At 45.5% G+C, this 25,839-nt stretch overlaps 1 protein-coding gene and 1 long non-coding RNA gene across 2 annotated transcripts in view; one reads left to right on the top strand and one right to left on the bottom strand.

Annotated features, from left to right (window-relative positions):
* Window positions 1-25,839, top strand: part of TNR (tenascin R) — a 406,540-nt gene that overhangs the window by 255,445 nt on the left and 125,256 nt on the right. The gene's annotated exons all lie outside the window — the stretch shown is intronic.
* LOC144382490 (uncharacterized) lies at window positions 9,604-24,708 on the bottom strand. Its single transcript, XR_013449487.1, has 3 exons — window positions 24,625-24,708; window positions 24,082-24,277; window positions 9,604-9,844 (listed from the first exon to the last, which is right to left on the bottom strand). It is a non-coding gene; the product is annotated as an uncharacterized LOC144382490 (long non-coding RNA).

Here is a 25,839-nt window from a genome sequence, read left to right as displayed (position 1 = left end):
TCCCCACCTGCCCCATCCACCCTTCTTGGGGCCAGAAGACACATTTTCTTCTCATTCCCTGCCCCACATGTCATTCACCAGCTTTTCATGGTAGCAGGGGATTCTGGGAGTTTCTTCTTGCATTTCCTTGAGTGACATGAGCACTGGCCCATGCTGGAACGTGGATGGTAGCTGAGGATCAATAATCGGTGCCCCAACCCAAGTGACTTTCTTGAAAAGAGATACCTGGGAAGCATGAGAAGCTGGGCCCGGTAACCGATCTGCCCCACTTTCCACCAAAGACTGTGCAGGGTCTCTGAGGATCCCTGCCCAGCTCCCGCTAAATCAATTTCCCAGCCCCGCAGAAAAACTCGGCAGGGTTGTATTGAATCTATTCCCCTCCATTGCCCCTCACTGCATTCCCAAATCACATCTGGCTTCTAGTGCTTTCTTCCAACCAGCATTTAATCCTCAGCGGTGATCCTTTTAAAGAAATTTAATTTCATTCTCCACCCTTCTCTTCCCACCCAACTTTGCCCATAAAAAAACAGTTCTGGGAATTTTCAAATTCTGACATCACATAAAAACTTCTTTGTTCTGCAAAGTACTCATTCTCAATGCTTAATCCATCTCCCGGCACTGTCCGCAGCGATGCACTGTGTGTTCCCAGGGTTTATAGATCTCTCATTTGCTGACTGCTTCTTACAACAGCCTGGAAGTTCAGCATTTTAAAAATCAATCTGGCTCTCCATGTTCCCGCACCCCACCTCACAGTTTGCACAAAGTGGCAGTCTGTTCACTGAAGTCTTTTGAAGATATTATTAGCTCTTATTTCTGAACTACCCCAGGCCTGCAATCAAACACCAGTTCGATGCCCTCAGCCAAATCCCACATGGACACCTTCACAGCCATCCACACACTCAACTCCACCCTTTCCCCAGACACATTTCCAGAAATGTGGGTGGAAAGTTTCAAATCCCAGGTACCACAGAGAGCCTTAACTAGAACCCTGTGATTCCACAAATGATCGGTAGAAAAAATATTAATGATCATAACAAAAGTGGCAATCAAAATTAGTATTAGAAATAAGGAACACCTTTTTTTGGAATCTCACCCTGTACCAGGCACAGTGCTAATTACTTTACCTGAGTTATAACCCCCAGAAAAATCTGCAGTGGTAGGTACTGTTATTATCCCCATTGTTGAGATGAAGTTGAGGCACGAGGCAGTGAGTGACCTGCTCGAGATCACACAAGCATGGTTTAGTGGAGTCTGGATCAGGCTTAGGCTGTCTGGCCCCAAAGCCCATGCACATAACTGCTACTCAGCACTGCTTTCCTGGGACCAATTTGAAGGAACTAAAGCAAAGGAGAATCTTTATCATGAAAGCACTGGGTTGGCTGGAGGAGCCCAAGAGAAGAAGTTGGGCCTCAGGAGCAACTGTAGTCTGGCACTTCAAGGCCTCCAGCATGCTCTGGTGTGTGTCATTCATTCGACTTTCCCCCAGGCGCATCACGTTCCACAAAATGTGGCTAGTATCAGACTCCAGGTTATCACGGTAGAACTTCAGACTGATCTTGCTCTCTCTTCCAGGATTCAAAAATGCCTTGGGGTGGCCACCTTTGGCTGGGGCAAGTCACAAAAATCCATGGTCATTCCCACAGTAGCCATGTGGGTAGGGCAGAGGAAAAGGGGAAGAGCGGTTCCCAGAAGGAAGGCAGTCAATTCCCCAAGGAAAAGGATGCTGGGAAGATCATCAAACGAGTGTGCCTTAGAATGACCTTCGGTAGGTTAAATCACCTAGGATGGTGATGACAACATGTTTCTTCCTTATAGAACTGTTATGAGGACAAAATAAGAAATTATATATAAAATGCTTGGCATGGTGCCTGGCACATGGTAAATAGCCAATAAATGTTAGCTATTACTATTATTAAGTCTGAGCCATTGCAAGCTCACTGTGCCTAGCTCAATTTTATTCCTTATAAATAAACATTATTATACTAAATCCTTTGGCACACAAGATTCTCATAGCTGGTTCTTATTCCATCTTGAAAAAGTGGGGAAAGAACTAAGGCAAGAGCTGCAATGTCCCCAGAAAAATCTGCTCTAGGATGATCATGGATCCAGCAGGTATGATGGGAAAGCAGGGAATGGAAAGCTTTAAATGTGTCTTTTCTGAGTCCACACCCTTTATGTATTTCATGGTTGACCAGAGATTTGAGGGCTCTGAAGATGGATGGGAATCCCCCATTCCTGACTGCCCTTCCTCCTTGTCAATGTCCTGGTCCCCGGCACATCGCTCAGGCTCCCTGAGGCCACTGAAGCAGAGTAGGCAGGGAGAGCTGGGGGGTCCCTGGCTAGTGAGGAAAGAAAACAGATTCCTTGCTCCTTCCATCTTAGTCCACAAAATCATTTATGCTTCAGGAAACTTCCAGTGCTGCCAAGACCTCTCATGCCTGCTCTCCATCACGTCTCCAGACTCAGTGAGTCCAGCATTAGAGAATATTCTTTGGTTGGCTGATCGGGGCTGAAGGAGGGAATCAGACACTTGGAGACCTAAATGCCAAATGCATGTCTTATTCAGATAAGTTTTCATCTGGGTATTTTCTATACTATCAAACTCTGTATCCTTCAGTGAAGACATTTGTCTTAGCTGAATAAAAACTCTTAATGGTTTAATAAAAAGCACTTAACTCAGTTTTCCTAGTTTTATGAGTGCCTTGAGGTCCTTTAGGAGAGCAAACATCTTTGCTGGGATCATTGAGGGAAACATAATTATTTTTCTGCCTTCTGATATATTATTTTCTGGAAAGAACAGTTCCAGATGCTCATCATATGCTTGCAAATCCTCCGAAGCTCCATCGGAAGACAGGGTATTCTCAATGATGAACTCAGTGGTGTCCGTCCTTCCTTCCACAACTGATCTGCCAGTCCCTTCAAATACATCTTCTACTTCTTTATTCCTTTCTTTGCTGAAATAGCATCCATGTTATTATCATTGCCAGTTTGTTCTGTTCAGAATAAATGGAGAGAAGAGTCTGGAGGTCAGTTAGAACCAAGTGCCAGGAGCAAAAGCCAAGCAGGAAATTAGGTTAGTAGAAATTTCATGAGGACAAAAACAATCAGGGAAGGGAAGGTGGACCAAATGGGAAGAAGCAGGGGGGAGTCAGAGGGAGAGCCAGGAAGCAAGGAAAGGGCAAAGGAGTGTGACCTTCAGAGGGAGAGAACACAGAGGTGAGGGGAGGGAATGTATGCAACAGGAAAGCCAGGGGAAAGTGAAGAAATGGAACACAACATAGGAGCAGGAGTCTAGCAAGGGAGAGAGGAGACAGTGGGAGCACAGGGAGAAGAGGTAAAGGAGGGAGAGAGGCTGTGGGGGAGAGGGAAAGTAACACATTAAGGACTGTAGAGGGTTGGAGTGAAGAGTTTGATAATCAGACCGGAGCATAGAGATGGTTTTCATTTTACCAATACGCCAATGAAGTAAATAAAGGCTCAGAGAGGTTAGGTGACCTTCCATCCGTCCTTCTGTCCATTCATTCACTCCTTTGGTCATTAAAAGAAGATTTGTTGAGCAACCTCTATGTACCTTGCCCTGTGCTGCATACCAGGGATGTCATGTTGAACAAGGGAAAAGGGTCCTTGCCCTTTAGGAGTGCATGGTCCAGTGGGGGCATATGGACAAGGAAACTGGCAAGTAAAGCACCATGAGAGTCGGGGGGCACATGGGCCATGGGACCTGTAGAAGACACACCTGACAGCTGTTAGTACCAGGCAGGGTGTCTGCAGGCACAAAGGCAAGACGCCAAGAGCCCTCCAGACTTAAGGGAGCTCAGTGACAGAGCCTGAACTGGAAGCCCAATCTCCTGGTTGCCAGTCTCCTACATTCAGCTGCCTCTGGGGTCTGGTTCTGTCCCCTTCAAAATCCAACATCCTGACAACTCATCTCTAAACTGATGGCAGAGGATCAAATCCAGTAAGCACCCCCTTTTTGACCCATTAGGAAGCTCTTCAGTGGCTCACTGTTCCTTTCAGGGTCAAATCTAAGCTCTTAGCATCCAGACCCTCCCTCCTTCAGTTGGCCTGTGTTTACCATTTGCCCATCTTCTCACCCCTTCCCTCTTCTTCCCATTGTGTTCTAGCCACACCTCCTCTTACAGGTGTAGGGATGGGCCTCTGTTGTTTTACCGGCAAGGCCCTCTTTGCTGTATCTGCCCCATTCTATTGTCCCAAAGCCCTGGACATAATCTTTGAACTCATCCTAGACTCAGCCCAGGTTCCACCTCCTCTCAAAGAGCCCTTTCCCTCTAATCTCCCACTCTGAGCAGGTGTGATCAGGTGTCCCCTCCTCTAGACTCCTACTGCATCTCCCTCATAGCAGTTACCACACAGGACATCTTACTCATCTCTTGATTTATCTGCCGCCCCAGTAGACTGGGAGGCCTTCGAAGGCAGGGATGGTAGCCTGTTCATTTATCTGTTTGCCACCAGCATTGGGCATAACTCCTTGCTTACACATAGTATTTAATAAATCTTTGGGGAGCTGACTTGAAATGAGTGCCCAGTGAGTTAAGTTGCAGGCACCATCTAGCTCAGTTTGGAGCAACTGGTCAACTTCTCCTTCCACATGAGACAAAACAAGCTTTGAGGTGCAAAACAGAATTTTGGACTTCCTGTGAGAGACCACTGGGTGAGGTCTCCATCTGATGAGGTCTAGATACCTCTCCTGGCTGTGTCTGCGAGCACACACAGCCTAGGGAGAATGGCACACTTGGATTTGGGCTCTCTTGGTGCTGGCTCCATATTTCATAGAACCTTAGAGTAAGTTTCAGTGAGTTCGACTCCATTAATCTATTAAGAAGGGAACAGAGGGATCTTATCATCTTCATTTATTGCATTGTTCCTAGCCAGTTAATTAATTCATATGTTCAACTAATAATTGTAAAGTATCAGGCTAGATACTCACCTTCTTAGTGTATCCCCTTGGTGTACATTTATTTTGCTCTGCTCAGGGTATACAGTGTTACTGTTCTTTGCTGAGTAAACTTTAATCAGCATTTCCCTCATTAGCCCATGGTAGCATATAAGCTTATGGTTCATGCAATTCATTTCATCTTTTTCAATTTAATAAGACACAAGTTGGGTGGTCATTAAGGATCTCCTGTTGTGCATGAAGAAACAAAAATAAACATGCATAAAATTAACTCTGGTTCATTATGTTCAGCAAGAAAAGTTTTATCCCCTCCTGTCACCATAGCAAAGGCCAAAGGCGAAGTTGGGAAAGTACTGTTTTTATTTCCTTCCCTTTCCTCTATCCACGCGACATAAACAACATGACAATTAAATAGTAGGTTAATTTTGTTGTCCTGATAGCTGATTTGGATCATCACAGTGCAACCTAGTGGACTTCAATCACTAATTCTTCCAGGACCTAACGATTAAAAAAAAAAAAAAGTCTCTGCCTTTGAAGAATGCACAGTGATATACCTAGAAAACGTTAATGAACTGACCGCTCAGTGTATGTAGAATGTGACAACACTTGGGGCAGGTGTGTGGTTGGGGAGGCAGAGTCTTTCAGGGAAGCCTCACAGAAGAGATAACCCCGAGAACCTATTCAAATGGCTCTGGTACAGAGGATGCCAACCAGAACAGCTATTACTCCCACTCCTAACAGGACTCATTGGGACAGGGCTTTCTGGGCAAAAGACTACGCTTGTTCCTAGAGAAAAGTTCTGGGTCCATTTAGATTCCCAGATTCCTATCTGAGTTACCATGGTGAAGGTTGGAATTGGGGGATTATCTGGAATATTGCCTTCTGGTAGTGCTCTAATCAGAAAGTTATACCAAAAAGCAGAGACCAACATTTAGCCAATGCTCAATCCCACAGTCCTCATCCTCCTCCCTAGAGCCACCCACAAATGCAGAGTCTATCAGGGGAGGTTTTTGCTGTCATCATTCTATGTGGGCTCTGTCTCAAGCGGACTCCCCAACAGCATCAGTCATTCTAGGGAAGGGAGGGTCTGGTCTTCTCTCCAGGCAGCAGAGAGAACTATCCCTCGTCTATACTTCTGATGAAGGGCTTAGTGAGGGGAGAGAGCACATTGAAATTCATCTCAGAATTTTATCCACATAATCAACCTTTAGGATAACAGAATTTTCCATGCCCCAGGCTTTCCCTGCAATGATTACTACTGGCACAGATGTTGGAAAATGTTAATAGTGGCCTCTACTGTCCAGACATAGTATTGCCACACACTTAAATCTTGTCTAGATATTTTCATATTCATTCATGTGTTCGTTCACTCATTCATTCATCCATCCATTTTATTGATAAACATTTATTGAGCATTTACTATATGTCAAGCTAGTAAGATAATGTGATTCAAAGGGTGCAAAGATGAATGCCCCACTCCCCTTTCCCAAACTTCAAATTTTCTTACTGATCCAGACATAAAGGCTGAGATTTACAAATTTCTCTCTCCTTGATGGTAAGGTATAGTAATCCACCGTGACAATGCAGAGGATATTCAGTTTAAGATAATATATTACTCCTTGGTAGTCATTGACACTTTAGCAGAAATTAGTTTATTCTATCAAAAAGAAACATCCCTAGGGTGAATAAATATAGAATCATGTAAGTGTGGATTAATAAAAGGATAAGAAGTAGCCTAAAATAGCCCCTGGAAAAGATAGGGCAATGAGACCCAAAGGGCTAAAAGGAGAACTGGGGACATTAGACACCTGGAGAAAAGAGGGAGGCCAGAGAAAAGGTAGTAAAACTAGTGGCTTTGGGGGGGCTGGGAGAGTTCTGAGTTCAAATCTGACCTTTCTAATTTACTAGCATTTGATTTCACGTAAGCTTCTTAACCTCTCTAAACTTCCCTCCAAACTTCTCATATAGCATTGTGGGAACTGAATTATATAATGGCATGTAAAGTACTTAGCACAGTGCCAAGTATAGTGTAAGCATTCAGTAAATATTAGCCATAATGATTAGAGGGGAGGGAAAATGAGGCTGTAGGAGACAATGGGGACGAACTACTGCTCACAGTTTTGACTAAATCCATCCTTCTCTCTGCTTATCACATTCTCCAGGCCAGTTATTTGTGCTGCTTTCTTAGTTTTTCACACAGATCTCCTTCAAAGGGCATAGCCCCAGGGCATGTCCAAGTTCTTGACCTTGCAGCTGGAGAACGGAACCAAGGATCAGTCCAGAGAACTGTGGGAGGAGTCCGGGGGTCACTGTCAGTCCCAGGGCTGCTATGAGGAAGCTGAGGGAAAGCCTCCATGGAGATTGCCAGAATTTAGCATATGAAGGCAGATCATTCCCTGTGGTCATTGTGGCCCCTCCTCCCTCTGCTCCTGCTCCTATTGGCTGGTGCCACCACCCATCCTTGTTCTTTCAGAGAAACACAAAGACAAGAGCTACTTCTGGAGGTCTCAAATACCTTAGCATTTATCTAGAATCTCACCAGAATCCTATTCCTGGAGATTTGAAGGTTTGTCAATGGTTATGCATCTCCCAAAATTAGCATGCCTCATTAGTTTGGCTCAGAAGTAACTGGAAAATGCAGCTACCCACAGCAGCTGGAAGGGTTTTCAAAGGAATCAGCCAGCCACAAAGCATATCAGAGGGATGCCATGAGATCCTTAGAAATCCACATCTCATATTCAGAGCTCAGACCTCAGTGAGTCAATAATCAATGAGTAGTCAAGCTGTACTGTTACTTAAGTGTGGTATCAAGAATGGTATGTGGGGCTAATCTGAATACCAACCTCAGGAACTCCGGTTGCCAAGTCCAGTCAGGAGACCTCTGTGCAATAGAAGCTGACAGGCTCAAGGAGAGTTTAGAGAAATTAGGGGGCTGAATTTGGGGTATTGGGTCAACAGGATTAAAATTCTTAGGGAGAAGAGGAGGATAAAGACTACACTACCTGCTTAGAGACTCCCTAGTGAGTAGCCTAATCACCTTAACGTAGAGGGTTTGAAGAAAGAAGGGCTTCTCTGGGGGATACTGACTTATTGGTTGGGGTCCTCTTTAGGGAGACCTCAGGTGAAGCCTTCTGAATGTATTCCAATCCAGTGCTATAAAAATAGGTGCCCTGATTTTTTCAAGGAAACCAAAAAGTTATACCATGGGCAGAGAGGGTGTCCTTCCTATAGCAAAGAAGCACAGTTGGGCAGCTTCTTGGCAGCCCCTCCAGAGTCATCATGAAACAAAGTCTTGCCAGTGGTTGAGAACAAATTATCTGGAATTTGTATCCCAGCTCAACCTGTGTGTAATCTTGAACAGCCTTTTTAACTCTTCTGAACCTTAATTTTTTCACCTGTCAAATGGGGATAATAGTGTCAAGCTGCTACAGTGAAGATGAAATGTATGGAAGAGGCTTGGCATAAAATAATGCTCTAAGTATATAGGCTAATATAATCCATATGCCCCAGAACCTACCAACTTATAACCATAGCATGAAGTCCTATTTCCTTTTATTGGCCGCATTTGTACCATATGAGCCCCAGTGGCCAAATTGCCAGTGGTGATAAGTAGAATTTAACAGAGGGTGCTGATGGTTTAAGTACCAGTCCCGGAGAAGCAGGAGCAGGTCCTACCAAAGGGAGGCAGCCAAATCATTTTGTACCAACAAGGTCCCTTGACGTCCTCTTCCACACTGGTGGGGAACTTTGAGCTGGGTATCAATCTCCTTCCATCTTTCTTACATCATTTACCCTGGTGGATGCTTGAAGGGAAGCACAGATAGTGGACTTCATTAACAGAGGGTAGACAAGTGTCGCCAAAGGATGCTGGGCTAGATAGAATTCATTCACAGAAACAGAGATGAATCCAAGGGTTGGATCTACTCTACCTCTTGGGCCACACCAGGAAGGTAATTGAATGTTTACAAAATACATAACTGGATGGAGAAATGGAAACACAGAGAGGTTAAATGACCTGCACAGGTCAGACCCAGAGCCGGTATTCACATGGGAGCCTACTTCTGCTCTCTGTTGCACTCTGCTTTTTTTCAAATTCATGCAACTGAGTCCTGTCTGCTCCATTCCCTTTCTTTCTCTCCTTCTCTTCCTCTCATATGAATTTCACTCCATGTGGACAATGTATGCATACATATTGAAAGTTGGTGCAAGTTTTCTCACCCAAAACTGTGTAGGTCTGTGTGTATAAATTAAACCGGGAGTTTCCAATTATCCACTCTAAAGAGAATTGCCAATGAAATGAAGAATCCAAGAGAGCAATTACACATAACCCCAAATGGTTTATTTTTAATGTGAGGATGAACTATATACTCCTTTATTTGCAGCACATTTAATTTCTCCATTGCACCTTGTGATCACTAATAACGCAAGTGAATTTGCATTCTTTGAGCACCTAGCCAGTGACAGTATAGGCAATGAGCCACCCAGAAGCATGCTGGGTGGCAGAGGAAGCCAGCTGGAGATTAAACGCTTGCTCTACAAAGATCTGCACTTAAATGGCCTGTCCCCACCGTTGGGGATGATCAAGGCCGAGGGACATGGCCAGAGGGAAGAGAAAAACATACTGGGAGATGAGGGGAACTGACGACTTCAACAGGTTCCTTCCAACTCAGCGTGTGTGTGTGTGTGTGTGTGTAAGAACGGACTCCAAGTGCCTCAATTTTAGAACATCCTTTCCCTCCGAATTCTTCCCTTTCTTTCTCCAGATCCTCTAAGTCCCGACTGGCCTTTCCCGATTCCCAAGCCAGCAGCATATTTCATCTTGTATTTGTATGATTTCCAGTGTGCTGGGCTTGTCTATTTTCATTAGGTGGTGCTCTCCACAGGGCAGGGAGCCGGGTCCACTCGCAAAGCACCATGTGTGTCCAGCCCCTTATAAATAATACAAACAGACAAGAAATTGGCTAATGCCTGAGATAAGCAGTTGACACAAAAATCCACGTGTAGATGGCATCGCAATGAGAGGTAAAAGCACAAACCTCCACGTGGGTTTATAGGAAGCAAATGCTTCAAAGAGATGAATGTTACAACCCAGAAAATTTCATCAGCAAAAATATTCCAAGCAGGTTCCTCTGAGTATGTGTGGAACATATGAAAATGGCGTATCTCCTTTTACACCGGAACTAGGAAAGAAAATGTTATTAGTAGGAATGACATATGTGAGCTTCGCTGTGAATAAATATACAATGTCTCTCTATATATTATACACATAATAATAACACCTCAAATCTATATGGTGCTGTGCTTCCCAGGAACTAAAAATGATCCATGGTTATCATCATTTCATTTATCCTTACGGATTTTTTCACTTATATTTTGCTAATGTGTTACCAAAATATAGAAACATTTAAAAGCCATTCTTCCAGCACTTTTTTTTTTTCATGCAATCCCACCTTTCCATTATCCTCTCCTTAAAATGCAGTTAGAGGAATCCCATTATAGGGTATTGTAGTTTATCCATAGGCTTGCATAGCAGATGCTTCCCTTGTGCTGTTACAGGGCTCTAGGGACCAACAGTCCTGAGTTTGCTCCCCCAACCCCCATCCTGAGTTTCCACAGAGTTCAAATTCCCAAAAGGGCCACGATTTGGTGTTGGAGTAATATGTCAGATGATATGTCTCTAGTACTTTACAGCGGAGGGGTCGTGCACAAAACTGTGATTACTTGCTAAGGCTTTTGCAAAAAAAAAAAAAAAAAAATCAGTCAGCAGATAAATTCATCTACCTCCCAGTAAGCCCTGAAGTAGACTTTGGGGATCTGGGGTGGGAGTATGGAATGTGAATTGTTTCCCATGCCTCCAAAGAGGAGAAGCCCAGAGGGCACAATTTGGAGACAGGCCTTGGGAAGTCACTGAGCAGCATGAAGACACAGGGGACTGTGCTTTGGGTGCTCAAAGGAGCTGTCAAGGCAGCAAAGTGGAGTGATGAGCACTAAAACCACTTACAGAGCAGTTCTGCCCCCAAGCAAAACCTGAATCTGCAGTGTTCTGAGTTAGAAAAGCCCTTTTGCCATTCATTGCTTACTCAGTCCTCTGGGTAATCTTATAAATCAGACCATTTTATAGATGTGTAAACTGATGCTCAGAGAGGCAGTTGTTTTCCTGAGATCTCCCTGTCTCGTGATCATGGCACACGCTAGCTTGCTTCTAGGCTCTGGGAGACAGGTATGTGGTCACCAAGCTCTCTTGCCTGTTGTCCCAGATGTGCAAAGATGGAACGGAGTATGAACGAGACAGCAGACTACCCTGCACAGGTGTGTTGATGACTTTAAGGCCCACGGGCTAAAACCAACATGACACTTCTTTGATTCTCCCATCTGGGCTGTGTGTGGTCTTTCTGTGCCAGCTCTTTTGTCACCGCAGAGCTCTTTACTCTGTTGACCCAAATGCCCCCTTTGGCTGCAGAGCTAGCTTGCTACTTAAAATATCATTTTATTATAGCACTTGCTGAAGTTTTGAGGAGCAGCCAGATACTCTGGAAGAAATGCCAGTTTTAGTCCTTCGATGATTTCAAATTCCTGCTTATTCTCTGGATTCTCCTTCTTATATTTATTTATTGATAGCAAGTAAGCTGGATAGGAACAAGTTTTGTTTTCTTATCCTGGGTAAGAACAGAATGATTTGGGAGCTCTGAATCCTATTTGTACAGGCCTCAAGGAGGCCTTTTGGACTTTGGAAAGTGAACACAAATCCATCAGATTAAGAATAAAAAGGACAAGAGTGTGCCAGGGCACAGAGAATACACAAGGCAGAGCATGCTCAAAGGTATGGTAACATTGACCCAGAACTGCATAGTCCCAGAACTGTATGCATTCGGCATTTGTGTGGCATAAACTATGAGTTAGGAAATAAAACCAGAGAAGTATACTAAGGATCAGATTATTAAAGACCTTTTTGTGCCAAAGAGCTTGATTTTATCCCTCCACTCCTGAAAAGTTATTGTACCCCCAACACTTGGCATATTGTTTCGTGAAATTTCTTAGCCAACTCACCAGCACCCCGCCCCCCTTCCCCAAGCCCTTAGGTCGTGGAGTAACCAGCAGAAATAAGCCACGACTTTTTGAATATTACTTTGGCAGAATGGTGGAAGAAATCAGGGGAGAAGATGCTGAGGGCAAGGAGATCAGATTGGAGATGCTGGGGAGAGTCTAAACAAGAGTCAATGAGAACCTGAAGGAGAGCAGCACTGGGGAGCAGAGGGGACACTGAGGCAGCACACAGGACTTGGGACTTGGGCCATAAAGGGCTTACTGGCTTGGGCATCCTGCCCTGCTTTTGCATGGGCAGCTGTTGCACTGGACTTCTTCACGTCGAACCCAAGCCACTCACCTACTTGAACACAGCACGTTCTCATGTGCCGGACATTGCTCAAAGCATGTTAAAAAATAACACTAATTTATTCTCACAGCAGCCCATGAGGTAGGTACTCCTGTGACTCCCATATCACAGATGGAAAAACTGAGGCACAAAGGGGTCAGGTAGCTGGTATGTGGTGGAGCCAGTGTCCCGGTGCCTGTGCTTCTAGCGACTCTGCTATGCTGTCTCTCAGTTCATTTAGTGACATTCAACAAATAGTAATTGAGTGCCTGTTTACCTACTTGTCTATGAAAACTCTTTACCAGCTTTTATGAGCATAATCCCATTACGCAGCATGTTCTAAGTGTAGTCTTTCTTACAAGGGGAGATATTTCAGGCTTCCAAAGACAGAGGTCGCCACTGCTACCAACACCCTCGCTCTCTGTTTTCTAAAAGTTTCCAGATACCCCACTGGCCTCCAGGGTATACCTGGCTATGGGCTATCCTCTTGTCCCTTTGGATCACTTTCTTCTCTCAAAGGATTAGCTCAGAGCCCATTGCTCTGATCTCAAGATTTGGGTCTTATATCAGTCTGCTAGAGCTGCCATAACAAAATACCACAGACTGGGTGGCTTAAACAGCAGAGATCTATTTTCTCACAGTTCTGGAGGCTGGAGGTCCAAGATCAAGGTACTGGCAGGGATGGTTTCCTCTGAGGCCTCTCTCCTGGGCTTGCAGACAACCGTCCGATTGCTGCCTCTTCATGTGGTCTTTTCTGCATGCACACATCCTCCTGAGGTCTCTCCGTGCATCCAGTCTCCTCTTCTTTAAAGGACACCAGTCAGACTGAATTAGGGCCACTGCAACAGCCTCATTTTAATATAATCACCTCTTCAAAGATCTTATCTCCCAATATGGTCACCACATTGTGAAGTTCTGAGGGTTAGGACTTCAACATATAAATTTGGGGGGACACAATTCAGCCCATAGCAGGACTCTTCTCTCTATCCCTCCACCACCTAGCTCATAGCTCAACTTTCTCTCAAATGCACATCTTTGGAAATATATCATATTATGGGAATATAGTGAATTAAACTGAAACATACACATCAGTAAAATGGATCTTTCCAGAAATGGGGAATTTGCATGTATGTGATTCCTAAAATGACATTCCTCTGCTTCCCTCCCACAGAGCGGCTTGTGCTCTGACAGCTCAAGAGGAGGCAGTAGTGATAAAAGCACACAGGCTAGCCATGAATCTTCTCATTTTAATGCACTTCATTAAAAACAGCATTTTTATTACAAAGACCTGCCAAAGTGAATATTAGACAGAAATGCATGTTAAGCTGCCATTGATCTTTCCGGCTGGATTGTACATTAAAGAGTGTACTCTCTCACTCTGTTAGCCACTCACACATAAAAGGGAAGTAAGAATCAAAGGTAAAGTGCCTCAGTCCATGCCTCCAACGTCACTATGGCTACCCAGTGGGGCTGAGTGGGGAGGATCAGGCAAGGTGTAGGAGCCACACCTTTGGCTGCAGAGCTAGCTTGCTACTTAAAATATCATTTTATTATAGCCGAGAGGCTGATGGGGGAGCAAGTGAATAAACAATTACAAAGCACAAGATACACCCTGTGTCAGAGTGAGACTGGAGGAGGCACGCAGGTGTCTCCTCTCCAACCTCCTGGACATTTCTTTAGGCTGATTCTCTTTTGAGCCCTTCTCACCATGGCTCTCCTCTTTCTACAGACTGTCCTCCTCCGGCGAGCCCTTTGCATGCTGGTGCTCCCCTGTTTTATCTGCCTTTTAGTTTCATTCTATACATTCTCTTTGGATGATCTGATCCACTCCCAGTCGAATTCCCATTCAACTATCCCATGTACACTGGTAGCTCTTGAATCTGAACCTCTCTCCTTGGCTCCAGATCCACACACCTGCTGCTCATTAGATTTTTCCTCCAGCCCCTCAAAGATGACATATCCAGACCTGAACCCACTCTCTGCACCCCCACCTCTCCTCAGTTTACTCCTTCTCATAGTGAGCATCCCGCATCTCAGTGCCGATGAGAGACCTCCCGAGCATCCCTGCCTCTCCCCTGTGCCCCCACCACCCAGTGCCCGCTGCTGCACGTTTTCCCTCTGAGAGGTTCTTGCATTTGCCCTCTCTGTCCTGCTCACTTGCCCTAATGGAGCGGCTGCCCTCTGCATCTCCCACCTGGACCAGTGCAGTCGTCTTCAGCTGGTTTCCACGCGTGCAGCCTCAGTCTCTCTTCACTCCAGTCTATGAGCCACACTGACACCAGAGAAAAGTGTCCCACATCCAGGCTTCCCATTTTTGAGACTGTTAGGCTCTACTTCCTCAGGAGCTATGCTGGAGCTCCCTAGCCAGCTTTCTAAGAACCTCAAATCTCCTGCTCCCCAGGTGTCAGGGCAGCCCCCAGTCCAGTCACAAGAGGCCACGCAATGCTCCCCAAGCCTGACCATCCAGCTCCTCTGTGGCTTTGCATGTCTTTCCCAGCTGTTGGGAAGCACAACCCCATGCACCAACCTCAGCCCCTGCTTGGTGAGTTTCTAGGCATCCATTAGGGTCCAGCTCAAAACTCTCCTGCTCTCTGAACCTTCTCTGACTGACATACATCATCAGTCACTCTTTGAGTTGTGTTCTCCTGGCAACAAGGCCTTTATCTGCCTCCTGGGAGGACCATGAACTATTCAAGGGTCAAGGCCATGGTTGTTTGTGGTTGAAGCCCCAGAACATCTAGCAGGGAGCCAGGGCTCATTTCTAGTCCTGCTCTGTATTTGGCCCTACCCTCGCCGGTCGTCCCAGCCAGCAGCCCTGTAGGTCCATCAGACTTGACAAGCCCAAGCCGGAGCTCTGTCACTTCCTCATCAAATGCTTCTCTTCCTGGATTTGATGTCAGTTGGTGGCAATCTCCAAACATAAGACCATTTTGACTCCTCCCTCAGACTTGTTCTCTGCCCACTTCACTTCCTAAAACTGTCTCAAGCCTCTGCCCACATCTCCATCCCCATCCCCACTCTGACACTCGACGTCTGACCTTCTTCCCTGCCCGACCTTCCTCTGTTGCCGGGACTAGCACAGCAGGAGCCTCCCAACCAGCCATTCTGCCCTAGCCTCCCTAGACCAGCCTCCACACACTCTGAGAACCACTGCCATCTTCCTGGCGAGAACCCTACCATGATTCCCTTTTACTACCCAAAACACACAGAAAAAGCTCACCCTGCTCAGCACGAACCCTCCTTAGTCTGACTGCTGACGACCTGAGTGGCCTCACCTGCTCCCATCCCCCGACCCCACCTCCTGCTCCGGCCAAACTGAGGCTCTAAACACACCGTGCAGACTCTCATCACCATGCCGTGGCTCTTGCCCTCTCCTCTGCCTGGATGCCTTTCCTTTGGTTCCTTCTACTCACACTTAACACTAAAAGTGGGTAGCTTTCTTTTTTTTTATTATAATTTTTTTATTATGTTATGTTAGTCACCATACAGTACATCATTAGTTTTTGATGTAGTGATCCATGCTTCATTGTTTTCGTATTAACACCCAGTGTTCCATTCAGTACATGCCTTCCTTAATACCCATCACCAGGCTAACCCATTCCCCCCACCCCCCTCCCCTCTAAAACCCTGAGTCTGTTTCTTAGAGTCCATAGTCTCTCATGGTTCATCTCCCCCTCTGATTTCCCCCGCTTCATTTTTCCCCTCCTTCTCCTAATGTCCTCCATGCTATTCCTTATGTTCCACAAATAAGTAAAACCATATAATAACGTGGGTAACTTTCTCAGATTTCCTCCTTCTTCCTCAGATGGGATGAATTCCCCCTCCTCTGTGTTTTCATGATTTCCTCTGCATTTACCTCAATATCCTATGCTCCTTGGGGTCAGGAGCCATGTTGTACATGATAGAAGCTCGACAAATGTGGAATAAATGAACATATTTTGTTAAAGGAAGGTCTAAAGGTAAAGGCAACAAACTGTTATATACACCACATGCTTAAATGTAGTATCTCAATTAAACCTCACACGAACTCCATGGGTAAGTACTGTCCCCATCCCTATATGATTGAGGAAGCCAAGCCTCAGAGAGGGTAAGGAATTTGCCCAGAGATTACCAGGAGGGATCCAAACCCATATCTATACCTCTGTACCCATGCCCTTCCCTCCACAGTGTGCGGCCTCCTTTACTAGGCCAGCAGTGACAAGCTCTTACACCCTCGGAAGGTCTTCAGCAAGGAAGGCGAGTAGCCCAAGTTCAGGCCTCTTCCAGCTCTGCATGTCCTCGGGCGCAGGGCTGAGCCTGAGCTTTCTCTGCTGCCATATCATATTGCAAACTTCCATCTAATTTGCCGTTCCCTCTCTCCCAAAGGACACATTTGCATTAGTACTTTAAAGGCAAGCTTCTCTCTATGAAGCAGGCACGAATCCATTTTTCACTGGCATTCACATTATGGGAAATGCAGTGCTTTATATATTAACGAAAATTCAATAAATGTCATTTAAGCCCAATTTTCCCACTTGTAGGTCAGAGAGCAACCCTGTGGGGTGGGGGGAAAATTCCCACCTACCTCCTTGTCCTCCCTGCCCTGGCCGCCACCGTCCCCTCAGACACTGTCCCACTCAATATGACTGTACTAATAGTAGGGTGGCAGTGAACGCCAGCCCTGTTCATCAAGGAGCCTCAAGTCTCACCTTGTCTTTCATATCCCTCTCCAAAACTCTCAGCTGTCTCTGGATGTCTGTCCATGGGCAAGCCCCTCAAATATCTCCCCAGGGGTCTAAAATCCCAAGTCAGAAAGGTCATTCCTCTGAGTTGAGCATTGCTTAAATTCTTCTGTTCTCTTTTAGGATGGAAATACTCCATTAAGTCACTTACACCTTAGATTCATTGTTGCATCTTGCAAACCAGGTCAGCCTGTGGTTTGAACTTGAGTTTGAAAGGGTTAAGGAAAACCAGGGGGCAGAAAGCAAACTGCTCTGTGTTTGCTGTTCTTGCAAGGTTGACCCTCTCTGGCCCAGAGCAGGAGGGCTGGGGACAGGCAGAGCAAGAGGCTTCCTCTGGCCCCATGCTGGGAGAGAGTATATATCATGCTCGGGCAGGACGTATTCCCTCAGCTCTGAGTGCAGGACTCCTGGGACACTTAGGAATATGGGTCCAGGTCTGCTCTCTGCATTGAATAATAATTCAGTAAAATCTCAATTAAAACCAAGTCATAAATCACATTTAATGTTGCCCTGATGGGTCGAATCTAATATGCCATACCTATTAATCATCTGCCAGGCCCTGGGATCCCAGCTTCCCTCTTCTGAGGATTCAGAGGTTAGGGACTATTTCTCCCACCTCTGCCTCTGCTCAATTAGACCCCAGAGAGGAGGCACCAGGGAGTTCTGGGACTGCATCCTATCCTGAATACGGGGCTCTGCAGCCCACTTATGTCTGTGGAACCCAGTATGGAAGAGGAGCCCAGATTCCTAAGCAGGCTATTTGTCTGCTGGGTGTGGTAACATCCAGACACAGCCTCAGGAGCTAGACATACAACCTGCCAGGTTGAATGAGTTCCCCACTGTTTCTAGATAATGCCAGGTGGTCGTTCGAAAAGGCAGTGGGCATCAGAGGTCTGGGGGAAGAAATAGAGTTTCCTGACATAAGCAGATCAATGATGAGGAGCCCCACATGGGGAGTTGGTGGACACCCTGGCCGGCCCAGGAAAATACAGCTGTGATGGCAGGACCCAGTGACCGGGCAGAAATTCAGGGCAGGACTTCAGTCCCTGGGAGGGTGTGGTCCAAACCTGAAGCAATGGGGACTGCAGGGTACAGATCTCCTGGGAACTACACGGTGTCTAGCTGATACAGCAGCCAAGTGAGTAACTGGGGAAACGGGGTTCCACAGATCTAAAATTGGAAGGGTGGGGCAGGAGGGAGTCTTGCCTGAGGCCTCAGAGAGCTCTGAGAGGCAAGTGGATGTCCACTAAAAAAGCCAAGGCTGAAGAATGACTAAAGCATGAGTTTTGAAGCCAGAGACTGGCATTTGATTCCTAGCTATGTGGCCCCGAGACAGACATTTTACCCCTCTGAGGCTCAGTTTCCCCAACTATAAAACAAAGTTCACAAAATTTAATTCCCAGGATTGTTTGGGGCATTAAAGGACATACTAATGTCCAGTGTGATGCCTACCTGTGGCTAGTAGGGGCTCAAATAAGGAAAACTCTCTTGTTAGTGCGACTGTAGAAAGCCCCCTTCTGCACAGCAAGTTCAAGAGACCAGTCGCAGAATTGAGGTGAAGGTCACAGAGCTGGGGTCCAGGTCAGTAAAACGGGGCTGGGGTATGAAAAGTTGGGGACCAAGTAAGAGCTGTTTTAAGCCACTCCAAAACACTTTGGAACCCCACCAATGGTTATGTCAACCAGAAGGTCCCCTTATTGGGGGTGCCTAAGGGACCAGAGGCAGGTGGGTGTAGGCAGATTGCCACACTGGACATCTGGTTCAGGGGGGCAATGCTGGTTTCGGAGATCTACCTGGGCCATGGGCAAGCCTGCACCAGAGTGAGCATAAGGTAGACCTCTTGGATCCTTCTTCACTCCCTCCATCCCTTCCTCTTTCTTTTCTTTCTACTTTCCTTCAACATATGTTCTAGGTCCCCTACTATGTGCCAGGCATTGGAGGCTTGACCCTAAGAACGTGGACAGAGCTGAACTTGCAGGAATGCAGAGAGTGGGAAGCAGGTTGCACTGTCTCCAAGGGGGAAAAGCAAGCACCTTCTTACTTTTGAAAGAGATCCTTAAAAAAAGGCACATAAGGACACTTAGCTGCTTTACGATCAATATGCTTTGAAATCTACATAAGCATTTGTCATTAAGTCTCATTTTATGCCACTGACTGACACAAAATAATTGTTGGCACTTATTGAACACTTAGAATATGAGCTAACAAGTTTGCCTGGATTACCTATTTTAACCCTCCCATCCAGGAACGTCAGTAGTATTATTATTCCCAGTTTCTAAGTCAGGAAGCTAAGGCTAAAAGAAGGGAAGGGATTTCCTGAGGTGTTACAATGAGTAAGCAGCAGAGCTGAGCCTGCAATCATGGCCAGCCGAACTTTGAATAACCACATGTCATAGGACCTCCATCCAGAGCCAGCGGGTCTCTTGTTCCTTCCCCCAGGATGCCTGGCTGCCACCTAGCAGCTTGAAGTACATCAGTTTGTCCGACCAGTCTGGAAGAGCTCAGGAACTGATAACCTCATCTGTGTACTTGCGTTCCAGCCCCCCAGACTCAGCGCCCGTGTTGGTAGAAGCAGGGCGGGCTGGGCGTCTATCAAGGCTAACAGTCCTCTGCCCTCTGCCTTCCAGAAAAGACAAAGCCCCCAAGTGGCAAAGCCCACTCTCCAGTAGCAACCCGGTGGCTGGATTTCTGAAGGCTTGCATCTGAAAAATGGTGTTCATTTTTAGTGCCCTTTCCATGGTATTAGAACAGGAAAAAAAAATCAAGTCGACTGATAGGGTAAAAGACAATGAAAAACAAATGTTTTCTATTATAATGAGCATTTTCTAGCTATTGTTAAGGCAGTATGAGAGGGCAAGGTCCCGAAAGGGCTGCTTTTCTACTCTAGAACATGACCTCAGTTTACATGAACTGTTGTTCACATACATCTTTTCAGTTTGTGATGTTTACTTGCTCAGCCTATTGCTAAGGGATGGTCCAGTGTACAACCCAGAAATCAGCCAGGTCCTTGCCTGCCTGTGTTCCAGGTACGATTACACCCGAGTGTATGGCTTTCCCAGCAGCTCCTGACCTCATTGCCAATCCTGGTTCTCCACTCTGAATCCTTTGGCCAACTTCTCATCCCCCCTGGAGCTGGTAGTGTCTTCTAGCTGTGTCATCCACAGGCTTTATCACTCTTCTTCAGGAACTTCACTTCTTACTCCATACTACGATTCTGGATATTGGATTTCTGATGCCCTGGGGATCCTAAGACAAAGGTTAACCCATGTCTATTTAACCTGGTGGACAAAATGGATTTGCCCCTCATTCAGAAGCCCTGAGTTCAGTGCATTTGAGATTTGTCCTATTATCAAATAATTCTTTTCTTTGATTATGCCTCTTTGAGTTCAAAGCTTTCCATCAAGTGTTGGGGAGAAGGGATTTGTGGTTTAGACTTTGTGAGGGAAGTGATTAGTCATGTGAGGATCAAGGGACCAATTATTTGGAATTAATAAGCCTATTGTAATAATTACACCATCTTTTTGACAGCACCAGTGCTTCAGATTCAAGAACCCTGAGACAGGTCAGATCAGAGAAGAGAAGAACGTCACTCCTTGGCAGGCTTCTGCGTTATATACTCCTGATTATGTTACCAGCTCTGCCAGAAAGCATATATTCTATGGGTGTCTACCCAACAGCCTTCTCTTATTTCTGTTCTGTAGTAGAATTTGAATTCAGCTCAAGTGTCTGATGGCAATCAGTTTAGGAGGAGGCTGGGTCCCACTCCAGCCCGTGGTGGGAAAAGGGAACTCCTGATCTATCTAAACCAATGATGGTAACTCTGTTCTCCCTTGCAAGGAATTGTCTAGGAATGGGTACATGCACAATTATGGCCAATCACTTTTAAAAATGGATATAAGGAAGGGAAAGCTCCTCTTACTCCACTTCCAAACTTTGGACATTCCTGAGTAAGAATGTGATCACTGGAGCTATGGCAACTACTTTGAGACCAAGAGGAGTCTAGCCTGAGAACAACAGCCAATGTGATGAGAATGTCAGTGTAAGAAAACAGAAATAACTTAATTCCTTGATGATGCATGGAGCTGCTAGATGAACTGGCTTTGCCCACGCTTTGGATTTTGACAAGTGTATACATTTGAAAAGATTGTAAAAAGAGAAAGATTGAGGGTGCTGGCAAGAGCTTATTTAATGGAGTTTATGAAATAAAACCAGGAAAGGGCTGAAATCTCTGGAAAACGTGAGGAATTAGGAGCTCCTGTTGAAATCTTCAAGTAAGTGATGTCCGTGAATCTAATGGATCCCTACCTAAAGGTTACCTGCGCCTCTAGGACTCTTGCTTTGGACTCTAGGCTCCCTAGAGATGAAAACAGATACACAATCTTTTAAGGCAGAGCTTCTCCAATGTGACTCAGAGAAAATTGCCCTTTTGCTCTGGTCCCTGACTTCTAGGAAGTTCTATTGGCTGTTTCCTCTTCTAATAGAAGTACTATAACACAATTCTACATTTTAGAGAAACAATTTCTAAACATGGTCTATCACTATGTCAAAAGAATAAAAACAGTCTTGTTGGCAAAGCTGATTATTAGCCAAAAAAACCCCCTACCACTCCAGGTTGTAAATTTTTGCTCCTCCCCTATAGCCCTCTCAACCACTGCTCATGTTCTCTGACCAGTTGTCTTTGTCTTGCTGCTGTTGTTAAAATTTCCAAGGGGGTTGGGTGGGTATTGGTATTGTGGATAGGGGTGGACTTATTGGCAAAGCATCAAACTTACCCTGTCAGCATGAATTAACTAAGTCTTAAGGCAACAAGGACGCTTCCCTACTTAATCATCATTACAATTCCAGAAATGGTTCCCAGTGAACCCAAATATTGAGGCTGCTTATTTTACTGCAAAATCCAAATATGCAAAATTAGCAAGATCAGCTCTTGGTGTGTCGGCCGTTGCCAAATAAGAACTTGGGAGAATGCCTATGTATTTTATTAAATTGTGCATAATGATGGTGTGTGTGTAGAAGCTGACTTCCCTGGACGAGTACATCTTTATCTTGTGGGCCATCACAGCTCATTTGAATGAAGGAGCACATTTTAATTTTTCTTCTTCCCCATTTATCAAAATGTTTTCAGTACACACGCACAGTGTGAGGGGACTGAGCTGCTGGTACATTTCAGACTCATCATTTCCTACCTTGCTTAAGTTCCTTCTGTGTTTTTACTTGAGTTGGCATCAAATCAGACCTGTCTTGTTTGGGATCCTCCACATACACCAAATTAAGGATATGTCTACCTTTATGTGGCCTGATTTACCCATGCAACTTCAACTGGGTTAACTTAATGACTCAGGAAAGGACTAGAACTGGACACATTTTCTGATCAAAAGAAAAAGCAAAAAGGGCAGCTGGACATTCTGTGGGCACCTGCTATGCATCAGGTCCTGAGATCTCATTTAACTCTCAAGACAGCTCTACGTTATAGATATGACTACCATATATTCCAAATCTAGAAACCAAGTCTCTGAGAGCACAAGAAGTGGTTTGCCAAGGTCATGCTGCAAGTGGTAGAGTCTAGAGTCAAGTTTATGTCCACCCCAATCCCAAAGCCCTTACTCTGCCTAGGACACCTCCCTGCACAGGATGCAGGGCCATCCCAAGGGCAAAGACAAGGAAAGGCTCAGGACCCGAGGAAAGAGAAAGCAAAAGAATTGACAGAAATAAGGGACTATCTGAAAGAAACCATTACAAATTCATGGGGGTGAAAGGAAAAGGTCTCATTGAGAAGAAAACTAAAAATTGACAGAAAAAAAAAAAGTATGAGCAGAAGCAGTAAACACTTGAAAATAAGAAGTAAGATTTCCCAGGAGATGTTGCAGAAAGAAATCCGAGTAAAAGATGGGAATAAACAGGGGTTTGGGGAGGAAAATATTAGATGTAGAGAATTCGTTTTCTGTGATTTCATGGAAAGTTCCTTGTAGGTTATTTGAGTGGAGAATCAAGAAAAGAACCTTTGAGAAAAACACAATTCAGCTCTGACATTAATGTTATCTAATCTTTGGGGAAGTGAATCTAATATTTTAAATTTTAGACACTTTCACCTCTCAGAGTGATTCCTTAAATCTAAAGGTGAGCCAGGGGAAGAAAACATTTTCTTGGGAGTAAAAGTTGTCCCTCCTGTGAAGTAAATTACATCTTCCTGGACACTGAGTGCCACAAATCTCAGTCCCAGCAAATTGTGGCCACCGACTGCTATGAACCCCAATTGGAGGTCAGTGGCTAAAAGAGGCTGTGGATCATGATTCTCCAGAATTGCAGACCCCTGCAGGGTAGAAATCATTTCCTGGGGATCCCAGGCTGCTCCACCCACCCATCTGGGGCCAGGAGGAGTGATTCTTGAGGTTTTGAGTGATTTTTTTACTGAAGTAAAGGAAAACAAACTCGGTAGCAGAAACCTTCCCCTACTGGGAATGCTCCTATGGCTTCAGCTGCCCAAATATATATGCATGTGTGTGTACCTGCCTGCATGTGTGTGCATGTGTGCACATGTGTGTGCCCACCTACATGTGTGCATGTGTGCCTGTCACATGTGTGTGCGCACGTGTGTGCACACACATGTGCGCGTGCATGCGTATGCGCCCGTGTCAGCATGCGTCCATGTGTACACACGTGCACATGTGTGTGTGTGCATGAGTGGGTGTGCATGTGAGTGTATATCTCCCATATGTGCATACCATCCCCCCACACACAAGAACAACAAAGTCTCTGCAGAAGTATCTCTAAAGAGGCAACCTTTAGTAAACACACTAAACTTAGAGTCAGAAGCCCTAACTTGGAGCATATCTGAGTAAATTCTTCCTCTTATCCACTTTGTCACTGCGGGCAAGTTACTAAACCTTTCCTAACCTCAGGTCCCTCTTCCAGAAAATGGGAATAACAACTCCTGCCCATTGTTGTGAGGATCAAATGAGACATAACATGTGAGGATACTTTGTAAGCCAAAGCACATTGTAAAAGCACATGAGTTCTCCCTTGTTTAGGGGCAAAATGGAAGGTAATGTGTAATCAAATTACTAATTTCTCACCTTGAATCCAGCATTTGCCTCCTTGACATTCATGAGCTGGAAGAATCAGGAAAGTTTCCCCATATCCTGGTGTTTCTTCCTTCTTGGTAGGAGTGAAGGGCTCTCCCCTGGCCTCTAGGCAGTCCACCGGGAAAGCTTGGGTACAATTCTCTGCACTCTTTCCAGTGCCCAGTGGGTGTCTTGGACTTGCTGTGATCTAGTAGAAAAGAAGCTAGCAGAAGGCAGCAGAGCAAGGCTCTCAAGACTCACATTTCCCTGCCCGCCTGTACCTTGGTCTTTCCACACTGGTGGCGCATAGAATCTTCTTGCCACCCATTCCTAGGATCCCAGGGTATGACAAGTTCTCTGTCTGTCCCCTGCCTCATTTCCCACATCTGCACTGAAAGACAAAGGCGCCCTGCCCCCAGCTCAAGGGAAAAGCCAGATTAACCTTTCTGACACTACAGCAAATGTTAACAGTCCGCCCTGTCTTTCATAATGCCAATCCAGACACCAGTCATTCGCTGTCTGTTAGAAATACAGAGAATATATGTCAAAACTCACCTGCACATGCTGAATCGGAAAAGAGCAGTATTAGTGCAAACTCTATATACATTATTTATCAAATGAACTCTCTGCAGTAGGAATACAATTCATTTCTACTCTCTGCCTCTCTTGTTCTTTCATTTCAATAGGAGATGAAAGAAACCATATATAGAATCTTTCTGGGCATTACTCATGCAGCAGTGTCCCTGGCTAGGGTTTGAAGTCAGAGCTGTCTATTGCCTGAAGGGAGTGGGCTGCTTCGAGTGGGAGAGAAACAGCCCCTGTCTGCCAGGTTTTCTTGGGCTCCCTTCCCCATGGCCACCGCCACCACCCCACCTCCTGGAACTGTGAATAATTTGATCTCTCTTCAGCTCGCCAGCACACTTGAAGGAGGTGGGAACTTTGGCTCAGAGTAAGGCAAGTAACTTTTAAGTGCATTTTCTTTGCAACAGCAGCTTGAACAAATTATCACAAGGAGGGGAAGGTGTTCCCAGTAGGTCTACTTGGGATCAAGACCAGCTCCCAGTTGGCCTCATAGTAGAGAACAGAAGAAAATATATCTCTCACTCAGGTTAGGCTGGTGTAGGCCTTAAAGTGAGGCCCACACATTTTCAGAATCACCTTGGCTCAAGGTTAGGAGTTTTGCTTGGTGGGGATGGGGGTGGTCATGGTGATGGTAGTGACATTGGAGGTAATGATGTTGTAGGTGATAGTACTCATGGTGGAGGTATTAGTGGTGATGATGGAGGGGATGATGGTGCTGGTTACGGTAATAGGGGTGCTGGAGGTGCTGATAATGGTGTTGATGGAAGGTGGTGGAGGAAGGTGATGATGGTGGTAGTGGAGGTGAGGATGGTAGTGGGGGGATGGTGGGGGTGGTGATGATGATGATCGTGATGATCGTGATGGTGGTTGTGGTCTGTGTGTGATGGTAGAGTGCTACAATATAATCTTCAAATTCAGGAGAATATTCATAAGGAATTAGCTACTTCTTTTGCTTCTATGTCAAGTCAGACCTCCATAAAAACCCTCCCTGACTCATGTCCAAGTTTGTCTATCTCATAGTATGGGTTACAAAATGGAAGTTCCATGTGTGAGGGACTGACTGCCTGCTGGTGTCCAAAGAACTTTCTTGACTTTGGGACTAGGTGCCCTGACCATCTTCTCTCCCAAAAGCCAAATGTTTCTTGTTTTTAGAGCCCAGCTCAAGTTCACCTCCACACCTCTGGCCCA

The sequence above is a fragment of the Halichoerus grypus genome, chromosome 7 (genome assembly GCF_964656455.1).
Source record: "Halichoerus grypus chromosome 7, mHalGry1.hap1.1, whole genome shotgun sequence".
In the NCBI taxonomy this organism is placed as follows: domain Eukaryota; kingdom Metazoa; phylum Chordata; class Mammalia; order Carnivora; family Phocidae; genus Halichoerus; species Halichoerus grypus.
The sequence above is the reverse complement of the archived record's forward strand: the minus strand, read 5'-3'. Positions and strand labels throughout refer to the sequence as shown.